Here is an 11,397-nt window from a genome sequence, read left to right on the forward strand (position 1 = left end):
CAACAAGTTATATTCAATTTTATTTAAATACATGATCAGTGCAATATCTACATCATGATCTAAAGTAAAAAATCTGTTCAAAGTACAATCATAAACAAACTAGTGTCATCTCAATCACATAACCAGTGATAAACTACTAGTTCTACATCTAAGTCTGGAATCACCACTTTAATCATCATCTCTCATCATCTCCTCGACCCTGATCCTGTCCCACCTTTGCCATGCACATATACAAACACGACAACAGCCGGATAACTCCGATGAGAATAAAATCCCAGTATAAGCAATGTATACACGCGATGCATAAAATCATATATAAAAGCATAAACCATGTATTAAGAACATGAATCATAATTTATGACACATTAGTGAATATAGATAAAACTCTCTAACTCGTCATCTCCGACTCAACTCATCTCTAATATAGGGATCCCGGTTCCTGGACATTAACACATATATCGAATCTCAGCGATAGGAGTCGATCCTCCCCTAAGCAATATCGATATAAGTCAATAATCATGTGTCTTGGCATATCCGCCACAGACTTGGCATATCCGCCAAATCTATCCTATGACAATGTGCAATGGGCCAATGACCACTCTATCACTGTCTGGCCCTTATATCAATGACTCTCGCTCAATAGCTATCGGCTATTCTCTAATTTCTATAAATCAATAGATTAATCATATCAATCTCAAACAATTGCAATAAAATAAAGTATGTGGTTTTAGGGAAACTAGAGTCCAATCTGACTCAAGTTAATCTCCCGGTTAACATCGACTTATACCTTTATTTTTGTAGTCTCAGTCTGAAGAAATAGAAGTTCTGAATTCAAGGCAGTCAATACAATCTGAAATGTCATATCGAGAAGAACAATATCAATATTCCACTCAATTCAATACTCAATCTGATCAATATCAATCTACTGATGTTTTGACGGCATAACAGCACAATATCGATATCCCCGTCAACTCAACATCACAGATACAATATCATAACTCATAATAAATCAACAAATACAAGTCCAATATCAAATCTGTATATTCTCAATCATTTAATATGAAAATTCATAACAATTTCATCTACTGTCTGTTCTTCGATCTGATTTCGAATATACGATTACTGATATCACTAGAACACATAATGATAATCAAATCACAATTCCTCCAATACATCAATTTCAAACCCTGTTAGAAATCAATGAAACTTACATCCTTGTGTAGCTCTTGGCGAGAGGATCTCAGAACTGTGCTCGGATTAAAAATCAGATCGCCGGTACTTGAAAAATCAAATTTCTGACACATGAAGAAGCTTGAGGGTTTAGGCTATGGTTCTCTCAATTATCGTTGCTGGAAATCTGAATTGGATGGATGGGTTTACATGTTTAAGTGCATGGCAAGACATGTGTCCCACTCAAATTCCAATATTATCACTTTAGCCCCTGAATTCTTCACTATTTGCAATTCAGCCCTCAATAACTCTTTTTAATTCCATTCAATCCTAATTAATTACAAAAACCGTGGAATCTAATTCATCATTCCAAAATTCATTAATTAAATAATCTCGGATTAAAATGATATAATCTCGGGCCTTACAATTCTCCCCCTCTGAGACATGATTTCGTCCTCGAAATCGTAGGCAGTCAAATCATATTAGATAAGAAGATATAACAGAAGCTAAAATAAAAGACTCGTATCAGTTAAATAACTCTGGGAATTCCTATCTCATATCTGATTCAGTCTCCCAAGTAGCTTCCTCAATGCCATGACGAGTCCACTGGACTTTCACAAGAGGAATAATCTTTGTTCTGAGTTGTTTTTCTTTACGATCAATAATCTGGATTGGTTTCTCGATGTAACTCAGAGATTCATCAAGTTCTGTCTCGTCTGGCTGAATAATGTGAGAATCACCAGGGAGATACTTCCGCAACATAGATACATGAAAGACATCATGTATTCCAGAAAGAGAAGGCGGTAATGCGATTCGATAGGCACGATCTCCTATCTTCTCGAGAATCTCGTACGGCCCAATATATCGTGGAGACAGCTTCCCTTTCTTGCCAAATCTGAAAACTCCTCTGAAAGGTGAAATCTTTAAAAATACTCGGTCTCCTGCCTCAAATACCAACGGTCTACGTCGAACATTGGCATATTTGGCTTGTCTGTCTTGAGCTGTCTTCATTCTCTTCTGAATCAGCTTCACTTTTTCTGTCATATCTCTAATCATATCAGGTCCAAACTCAGGTACCTCAGAGATATCATCCCAATACAGAGGGGATCTGCACTTCTTATCGTACAATGCTTCAAACGGAGCCATCTCAATACTCGTCTTATAGCTGTTATTGTACGAAAACTCACAAATTGGCAATGTATCTTGCCAACTAGTGCTAAAATCAAGCACTACAGCTCTCAGCATATCTTCTAGTGTCTGGATAGTCCGCTCTGACTGTCCTTCGGTCTGTGGATGATATGCGGTACTCAGATGAAACTTCGTACCTAGAGCCTGCTGCAAACTCTGCCAGAAGTGCAAAGTAAACCGAGGATCACGGTCTGATACAATCGACTTTGGCACTCCGTGCAATCTGACCACTTCTCTGACATAGATTTCTGCCATTTGGTCATATCTGTACGTCATCTGATACGGAATGAAGTATGTTGATTTGGTCAATTTGTCAATCATGACCCAAATCGCATCACAACCTCTGAAGGAACGTGGTAACTGCGTCACGAAGTCCATGGAAATGTGATCCCATTTCCATTCAGGAATCGATAAACTGTGCAGTAGACCTCCTGGTTTCTTTCTTTCCGCTTTCACCTGGTGGCAATTCAGACACTTGGAAACAAATTCTGCAACATCAGTCTTCATCTGTTTCCACCAAAACTGTCCTTTCAAATCATTGTACATCTTTCTGCCACCAGGATGAATGCTAAAACGACTGCTGTGCGCTTCTGCCAGTATCCGCTGTCTCAATTCTGAAACATTCGGCACAACAATACGACTGTTCATATACAGTACATCATCACGTACCTGATACTCTGATCGATGACCTGATCTGACCATCTCAATTGAGTTTTGTACATTTTGATCAACTTTCTGAGCTGCTTTAATTTTCAAAATCAGCTCTGGTTCGGCTTGAACAACATATAATCTAATCGGTCTATAATCTGTCTCAAATACCAATCCAGACAAACAGCAATCTTCTATCAAATTCGAAACACCAATCGTCGATAAGGACAAAGAACATACCTTTCGACTCAGTGCATCTGCTGCTGCATTAGATTTTCCCGGATAGTACTTGATTTCACAATCAAAATCTTTTAGTAAATCAAGGCATCTTCGTTGCCTCATATTCAACTCGGACTGTGAAAATAGATACTTCAAGCTCTTATGATCAGAATAAATTTCAAATTTCTCACCGTAAAGGTAGTGTCGCCATATCTTCAAAGCAAATACAATGGCAGCCAATTCAAGATCATGAATTGGGTAACGAGTCTCATGCGGCTTCAGCTGTCTCGAGTCATAAGCAATAACATGCCCTCGCTGCATCAGAATACAACCCAATCCTCGGTGAGATGCATTACAATAAACTACAAAACCACCAGTACAGGATGGAATAGTCAATATCGGTGCACTGGTCAATCTTTTCTTCAGCTCAAGAAAACTGGAATCACAGTCTTCAGACCATACAAACGGAGCATTCTTCTGAGTCAACTTTGGCAATACTCGAGAAATCTTTAATAAATCGACGATAATATCCTGCCAAACCCATAAAACTACGAATCTCGGGTACTGATGTCGGTCTCGACCAAGAAATCACGGCTTCAACCTTGCTGGGATCAACTGATATACCATCTCCGGATATGATGTGACCCAGAAATACAACCTGCCTCAACAAAAACTCGCATTTCGACAGTTTAACATACAGTTTCTCAGCCCTCAGAATTTTCAATACAGTTCTCAAATGCTCGGCATGTTCAATCATATTCTTCGAATAAACCAAAATATCATCAATGAATATAATAACAAAATCATCAAGATATCTCTGGAATATGCGGTTCATCAGACCCATAAACACAGCTGGAGCATTAGTCAAACCGAACGGCATGACAATAAACTCATAATGTCCATACCTGGTTCTAAATGTTGTCTTCGAGATATCAGAATCCCTGACTCTCAGCTGATGATATCCAGTTCTCAGATCGATCTTGGAATATACTGAAGAACCCTGCAACTGATCAAACAAATCATCAATGCGAGGCAAGGGATATTTATTCTTTTTACCGTTGTTTTGTTCAGTTGCCGGTAGTCGATACAGAGTCTCATAGAACCGTCTTTCTTTCTCACAAACAGTACTGGAGCACCCCAAGGAGACACACTCGGTCTGATATACCCCTTGGCCAATAAATCTTCCAACTGTTCTTTCAACTCTTTCAACTCAATCGGTGCCATTCTGTACGGAGCCCTCGAAATCGGAACTGTACCTGGCATCAACTCAATACTGAAGTCTATCTCTCGAATCGGAGGCAACCCCGGAATCTCATCTGGGAAGACATCAGCAAACTCACACACCACTGGAAAATCCGCCAATGATGGACTCGATTTCAGTAAATCAACTGAATAGACAAGGAATCATTTCGCTCCTTTCTGCAATAATCGAGTCATAGACAATACGGATATCAAAGGAATTCTAGATCGAGAACCCTTACCGTAGAATTTCCACTCATCAGCCATATCCGGTCTGAATCTCACATTCTTGTGGAAACAATCAACAGTGGCTCTGTACTTGGTTAACATATCGATACCGATAATACAGTCAAAATCAGACAATCCAAGTACAATACAGTCTAACTCAATCTCATGCCCATCATACTGTAGCATACAATGTTTCACAGACTTCACTGATATCAAACATGTCCCCAAAGGAGAAGAGACAGACACTACAGCAGATAATGACTCAATAGGCAAAGAATGCATCAATGAAAATCGTTCAGATATGAATGTATGCGATGCACCAGTATCTATCAATACATATGCAGGATAACCAAAAATAAAACAGTTACCTGCAACAACATCGTCAGGTGCGTCCTGAGCCTGCTCCTCTGTCAAGGCAAATACTCTGGCCCGCTGTCTAGGAGGCTGGCTAACAGTCTGGCTTCTTCCTGGCCTCTGCTGTGACTGGGTGGATGGTGCTGGCTGAATAGAGTGAACAGCTGATGGTCGTCTCCCTGTATGAGCCACTGATCCAGATGACTCTGCTCCCTGGAATCCCTGGGAACCTCTCTGGGACAAACTCTGGCAAAATGTCCCTGCTGTCTGCATATACGGCAACTGCCAAACACTCCTCGGCACTGCTCTGTGGAATGTCTCCCTCCACAAGTGCTGCAATAAGCTCTTATATAACTCTGGCCCTGACCGGTCTGTCTCGAGCCACTAGAACTGGATGAACTGTTTCTAGATCTCTTGAACTGTTTCTGTCTAGCTTTCAACTGATCGTTCCTTCCACTGCCATTGCCACTCTCAAATTTGGGAGGAGGTTGTGGAAACTGAGCTGAGGATGGTTGCTGTGGTCTCGGTGCTGGTGCGACATACGAAGCTCCTTTCTATCTAATCAGACCAGCTTCGGCTCCCTTTGCTCTATTCAAGGCATCAGCAAAGTTGTTCGGTCGTCCAGTGTTCACCAATGTAAAAATGTCAGGATTCAGACCATTGATAAACTGATTAGCAACAACTTCTTCATTCTCAGCCACATGAGGAGCAAATCGAAACAAAGTAGAGAACTTGGCCACATACTCCTCAACCCCTGTCTCAGATTTGCAAATTCTGCCCCCTTGTCTTTCCTGTACGATACTGGGAAGAATCTTTGATAAAACTCAGTTTTAAAGATATTCCAGGTAATAGTCGTACCTCGATGCTCCAAAGCCTTCTTTGTCGTAATCCACCAGTTCTTTGCAACGTCATGCCACTGGTGCCCAATCAGTTTCACTCTCCGCTCATATGTATAATCCAATGAGCCAAACAGCATCTGAATGTCATCTAGCCAACTCTCGCAATCAACAGAAGTCTCAGTACCCTTCAGAGTCGGTGGATGGAACGACTGAAATCTCTTCAGCAATGTTTTCATTGGTGTTGCTGTCACATCCATTGGAGGATTCGAAGTATTGCCCTGTTCTGGGATTTGTCGGGAGGCATATCTGATTATCAAAAGGTTTAGCAACCAAATGCGACAAACCTGTTTCAGTCCCCCTCTGATCATCTTACTGCTGATCAAGAATTGGTTCTGATTCATTCTCAATTAATACACATTACCAATCAAATCAGCTAATTCAGGTAAACATGTATTAAAGCAATAATACATGCTAGCAATCACAAGCAGGAAAGAAAACTCAATCTACCCCGCTCACTAGCTTCTATCTCAATCTAGAGGATCTATCGCTCTGATACCACCTGTTGTGGGGACCCGGACGCTAATCATCTTCTTAATCGTCATTGGGATAAATGGATCAATTAATTAATCTGGGTCTAATTTTTTTTTAATTGGGCCCTGTATAAACAAGTGTACAAATCTATACAACAAGTTATATTCAATTTTATTTAAATACACGATCAGTGCAATATCTAACTCATGATCTAAAGTACAAAATCTGTTCAAAGTACAATCATAAACAAACTAGTGTCATCTCAATCACATAACCAGTGATAAACTACTAGTTCTACATCTAAGTCCGGAATCACCACTTTAATCATCATCTCTCATCATCTCCTCGACCCTGATCCTGTCCCACCTGTTGCCATGCACATATACAAACACGACAACAGTCGGATAACTCTGGTGAGAATAAAATCCCAGTATAAGCAATGTATACATGCGATGCATAAAATCATATACAAAAGCATAAACCATGTATTAAGAACATGAATCATAATTTATGACACATTAGTGAATATAGATAAAACTCTCTAACTCGTCATCTCCGACTCAACTCATCTCTAATATAGGAATCCCGGTTCCTGGACATTAACACATATATCGAATCTCAGAGATAGGAGTCGATCCTCCCCTAAGCAATATCGATATAAGTCAATAATCATGTGTCTTGGCATATCCGCCACAGACTTGGCATATCCGCCAAATCTATCCTATGACAATGTGCAATGGGCCAATGACCACTCTATCACTGTCTGACCCTTCTATCAATGACTCTGGCTCAATAGCTATCGGCTATTCTCTAATTTCTATAAATCAATATATTAATCATATCAATGTCAAACAATTGCAATAAAATAAAGTATGTGGTTTTAGGGAAACTAGAGTCCAATCTGACTCAAGTTAATCTCCCGGTTAACATCGACTTATACCTTTATTTTTGTAGTCTCAGTCTGAAGAAATAGAAGTTCTGAATTCAAGGCAGTCAATACAATCTGAAATGTCATATCGAGAAGAACAATATCAATATTCCACTCAATTCAATACTCAATCTGATCAATATCAATCTACTGGTGTTTTGACGGCATAACAACACAATATCGATATCCCCGTCAACTCAACATCACAGATACAATATCATAACTCATAATAAATCAACAAATACAAGTCCAATATCAAATCTGTATATTCTCAACATATAATCTGAAAATTCATAACAATTTCATCTACTGTCTGTTCTTCGATCTGATTTCGAATATACGATTACTGATATCACTAGAACACATAATGATAATCAAATCACAATTCCTCCAATATATCAATTTCAAACCTTGTTAGAAATCAATGAAACTTACATCCTTGTGTAGCTCTTGGCGAGAGGATCTCAGAACTGTGCTCGGATTAAAAATCAGATCGCCGGTACTTGAAAAATCAAACTTCTAACACATGAAAAAGCTTGAGGGTTTATGCTATGGTTCTCTCAATTCTCGTTGCTGGAAATCTGAATTGGATGGATGGGTTTACACGTTTAAGTGCATGGCAAGACATGTGTCCCACTCAAATTCCAATATTATCACTTTAGCCCCTGAATTCTTCACTATTTACAATTCAGCCCTCAATAACTCTTTTTAATTCCATTTCAATCCTAATTAATTACAAAAACCGTGGAATCTAATTCATCATTCCAAAATTCATAAATTAAATAATCTCGGATTAAAATGATATAATCTCGGGCCTTACAGGCCCTTTTCTCTTTTACTCTTGTTAACATGCAAAAAATAATGGATAAATAATGGACGACGTGTACACTATGTTGGTGTTAAATAATGATCAAGCTTAATGCTCTCCCCTTAAATTCATTATGTATTTTGAATCGCATGCATATCGACAATAAGTTCAACTTGTAGAATAAATTATATTTAGCTTCACCTAATGCCCGTCAATTGTTTATTTTAAAACAAATATCTTTTTATTTTCCTAATAACAAAAATAATGTAAACAAAAATTATGACTAATTTCAACTACATATATAACTTAAAATCGGATTTAAGTTATTGCAATTGCATAAAAGCGTCCACGGTAAGTAGGCGTCTCTTCGTTACACATATTAGGATAATGTATTATTTCAAATTATTGCAATAATAATTATTAATCTTTAACAAGTGCTTGTTCCTAGACCGAAAGGTCATGGACTCTCTCGCCTTTATGGTATGACTCCCCTGACCAATTTTCCTTTTATAAAGATTCTACTTCATAACAATAGCATAATCAGACATTTTATCACTTCAAATATCTTTTCCTTATGGATCTAGCATCTCTTTAATTTATCTTATGATTATATGCTTCCTCAGTTTCTTTGCTGATCCAATAATGCTTTTAAATATGAGAATTTCGCATTCATAAAGACCATAGGGTGAAACAAATCTTTACCAATGACCATGATTTTTTTTATTCTTAAAAATACAATAAACTAGAGTGACGTGATTATACGAAACATATTACTTACATTATAATTTTCATTCGACTCCTCTTTGTATGTTTGTACCCCATGACATATATTCCAGTATTTACTCTATGAAAGCCACTCTTAATCACATCTTTGTATGACCCAGGCTGATAAAGACGATTAGTCACAACATGCATATGGTTCGTTGGTAGCTTTTCATTTCCAACGTCGTTCCCTAGCACATTGATTTATTCATCTCACCAGGCATCTCATCCCTTCTTTGTTGTGTTGTGAACCCTTCCTCTTGTTTGTGGAGTATAATTTTTTGTGAGAAAGAACACCTACCTTTAAATTCCTTGAACCTGGTTATGGATCTTTTTTTGTTACTACCTCGACTCACCTTTTTTTTACTTGTATTCTTATCATCTTTTACGAAAACATTTTTGGTTTTTCAATAGAATCCTGGGTATTTGATTATTTTTAAACATAATTTAAAATTTCTAAACTAGCTAATATAATTAGATAAATACCAATATATATATATATATATATATTAATCACTTAACGTTGTAATGTATGATAATTACAAATATCATATAAAAATAGATAAATATCAATATGTTTACATATATTTAACTAGATAATGATATGATACAAACGAAAAATAAAATAATATATACATATGTATAGTAAAAAACAATATACATATGAATTTGGTTTTGTTAGGACTTTTTCAGCAAAACTTTGAACCAAACTATTTTTTGACTTGGTGAATTTTACATCAATCTAAAATATGATCGATTAAATATCACACTGATTTGGATTGGTTTCATTTCTACTTACCCATACTTTAAACAAAAACAATTTTTTTAGCAAATGATATATATATTTGCGTTATACAACGTGTATTACATAATTTTTTAACATATAATAATTAAGTGGGTAATAAAGAATATAAAATATAACTTTTGGAAGATCAGCTACTAGTGAATATGGAAAATGGACAAACAAATATTTTCTAACCAATTTTTTTTTTAACAAATTAAAATTTATCGATCATTAAAAATTCAAAAATAAATGAGCTAGTATAAAATAAAAAATCTGAAATGTTATGAAATAAAACGAAAAACTGAAATCTATCTGTTGGGTTGAGAAACACAAGTAATATTGGTTTTAGTGATAGCAAAATTTGTTATTGTGTTTTTAACATATTTACTCAAGTTGGAAGTTGTTAGATCAAGTTGGAAGTTGAAAATCGAAATCAACAAAGATAAAAATCTGGCGAGCTGCAGTGTTTTGATGATATCTCACAGGTCACTAATGAAAATGACAAGTCGCCAAAACGACCGAATAGAAAACTCAATATTCCACAAGTCATATATCACAAAATCTCAATTAGTTCAAAGGTATGAAGACGAGATATTAGTCGTAAGATCGAGTTGACGGAAACATGAACAACAATCAGCTCAATCTGACCAGTTATGTTATATTGGTAATATGTCTAAGCTCGGTTATTCAAATATAACTATTCAGTATTAGTTATGAAGATAAGAGAATGTATAAAAATCATCTTAACAAGTCAAAGTATAAATCGAATAAAACAAAAGATGATAAACCATAATGAAGTTGATGATTTTGCACTGAATGAAAAACATGTTCTAGTTGCCAACTGTCTGATGTGTTGTGAATATCTATCTCATAGGAACATGGAATTGTGTAATTCTTGATTGCATGGAAAGTAAGAGAAATGATACAACTTTCATATTTACCATTTTGCACAGAAATCGATGAATCAAGAGTTATATTCAAAAGAACAGAACAGCTCGACTTGATCAGCTTGACTTGGTACAGCTCAAGTCAGACCAAACAGATTGGACCAAACCAATCTGATCTGATGGCAGATCAGATCAGACCATCAATAGCCTAGTTTCGCAAAATGGCCAGAAATACGAATTTGACTATTGCAATATCTAAATATGTATACAACATTCCCAAACAATCATATTCTTGTATCTAAAATCTATATCACATATATTGGAGATCAAATACAAGTTTTGGAAAGGGATTCAAATCATGGGCTGCCTATATGAAAAAATTAGTTAAAATAAGAGCAAACAAAAGTGTGACGATATATTTGGTATATACATACATTGTAAAATTCCTCACACACAATCACTAGCATATACACATGAGAGTTGAGCATCAAAGCTTAGATGAATGAATTATCACAAAAAGACATCAAAGATTGTGTGTGTAGTCTTGACACAAAACACGTTAAACATTATGTGGATTGTTAGTCTCCAAATATCCATAAAAAATTTCTGGTTTAATTATTTATTAAATTTAATTATTGCTATTTGCTTTAAGATGCGTTGTTGAAGCATTTTTTGTATTATTCAATTACCCAAAATTTTTCATATCAAGTGTTTTATAAAATGCTTCAACCAAAAACATTTTTACATATTCAACTTGCATATCTTAAACGATTTTAAAAATATTTAATGTGAAAGATTATTTTGAGTGTCTT

This window comes from Primulina tabacum, chromosome 17 (genome assembly GCF_025594145.1).
Source record: "Primulina tabacum isolate GXHZ01 chromosome 17, ASM2559414v2, whole genome shotgun sequence".
NCBI classification, from domain to species: domain Eukaryota; kingdom Viridiplantae; phylum Streptophyta; class Magnoliopsida; order Lamiales; family Gesneriaceae; genus Primulina; species Primulina tabacum.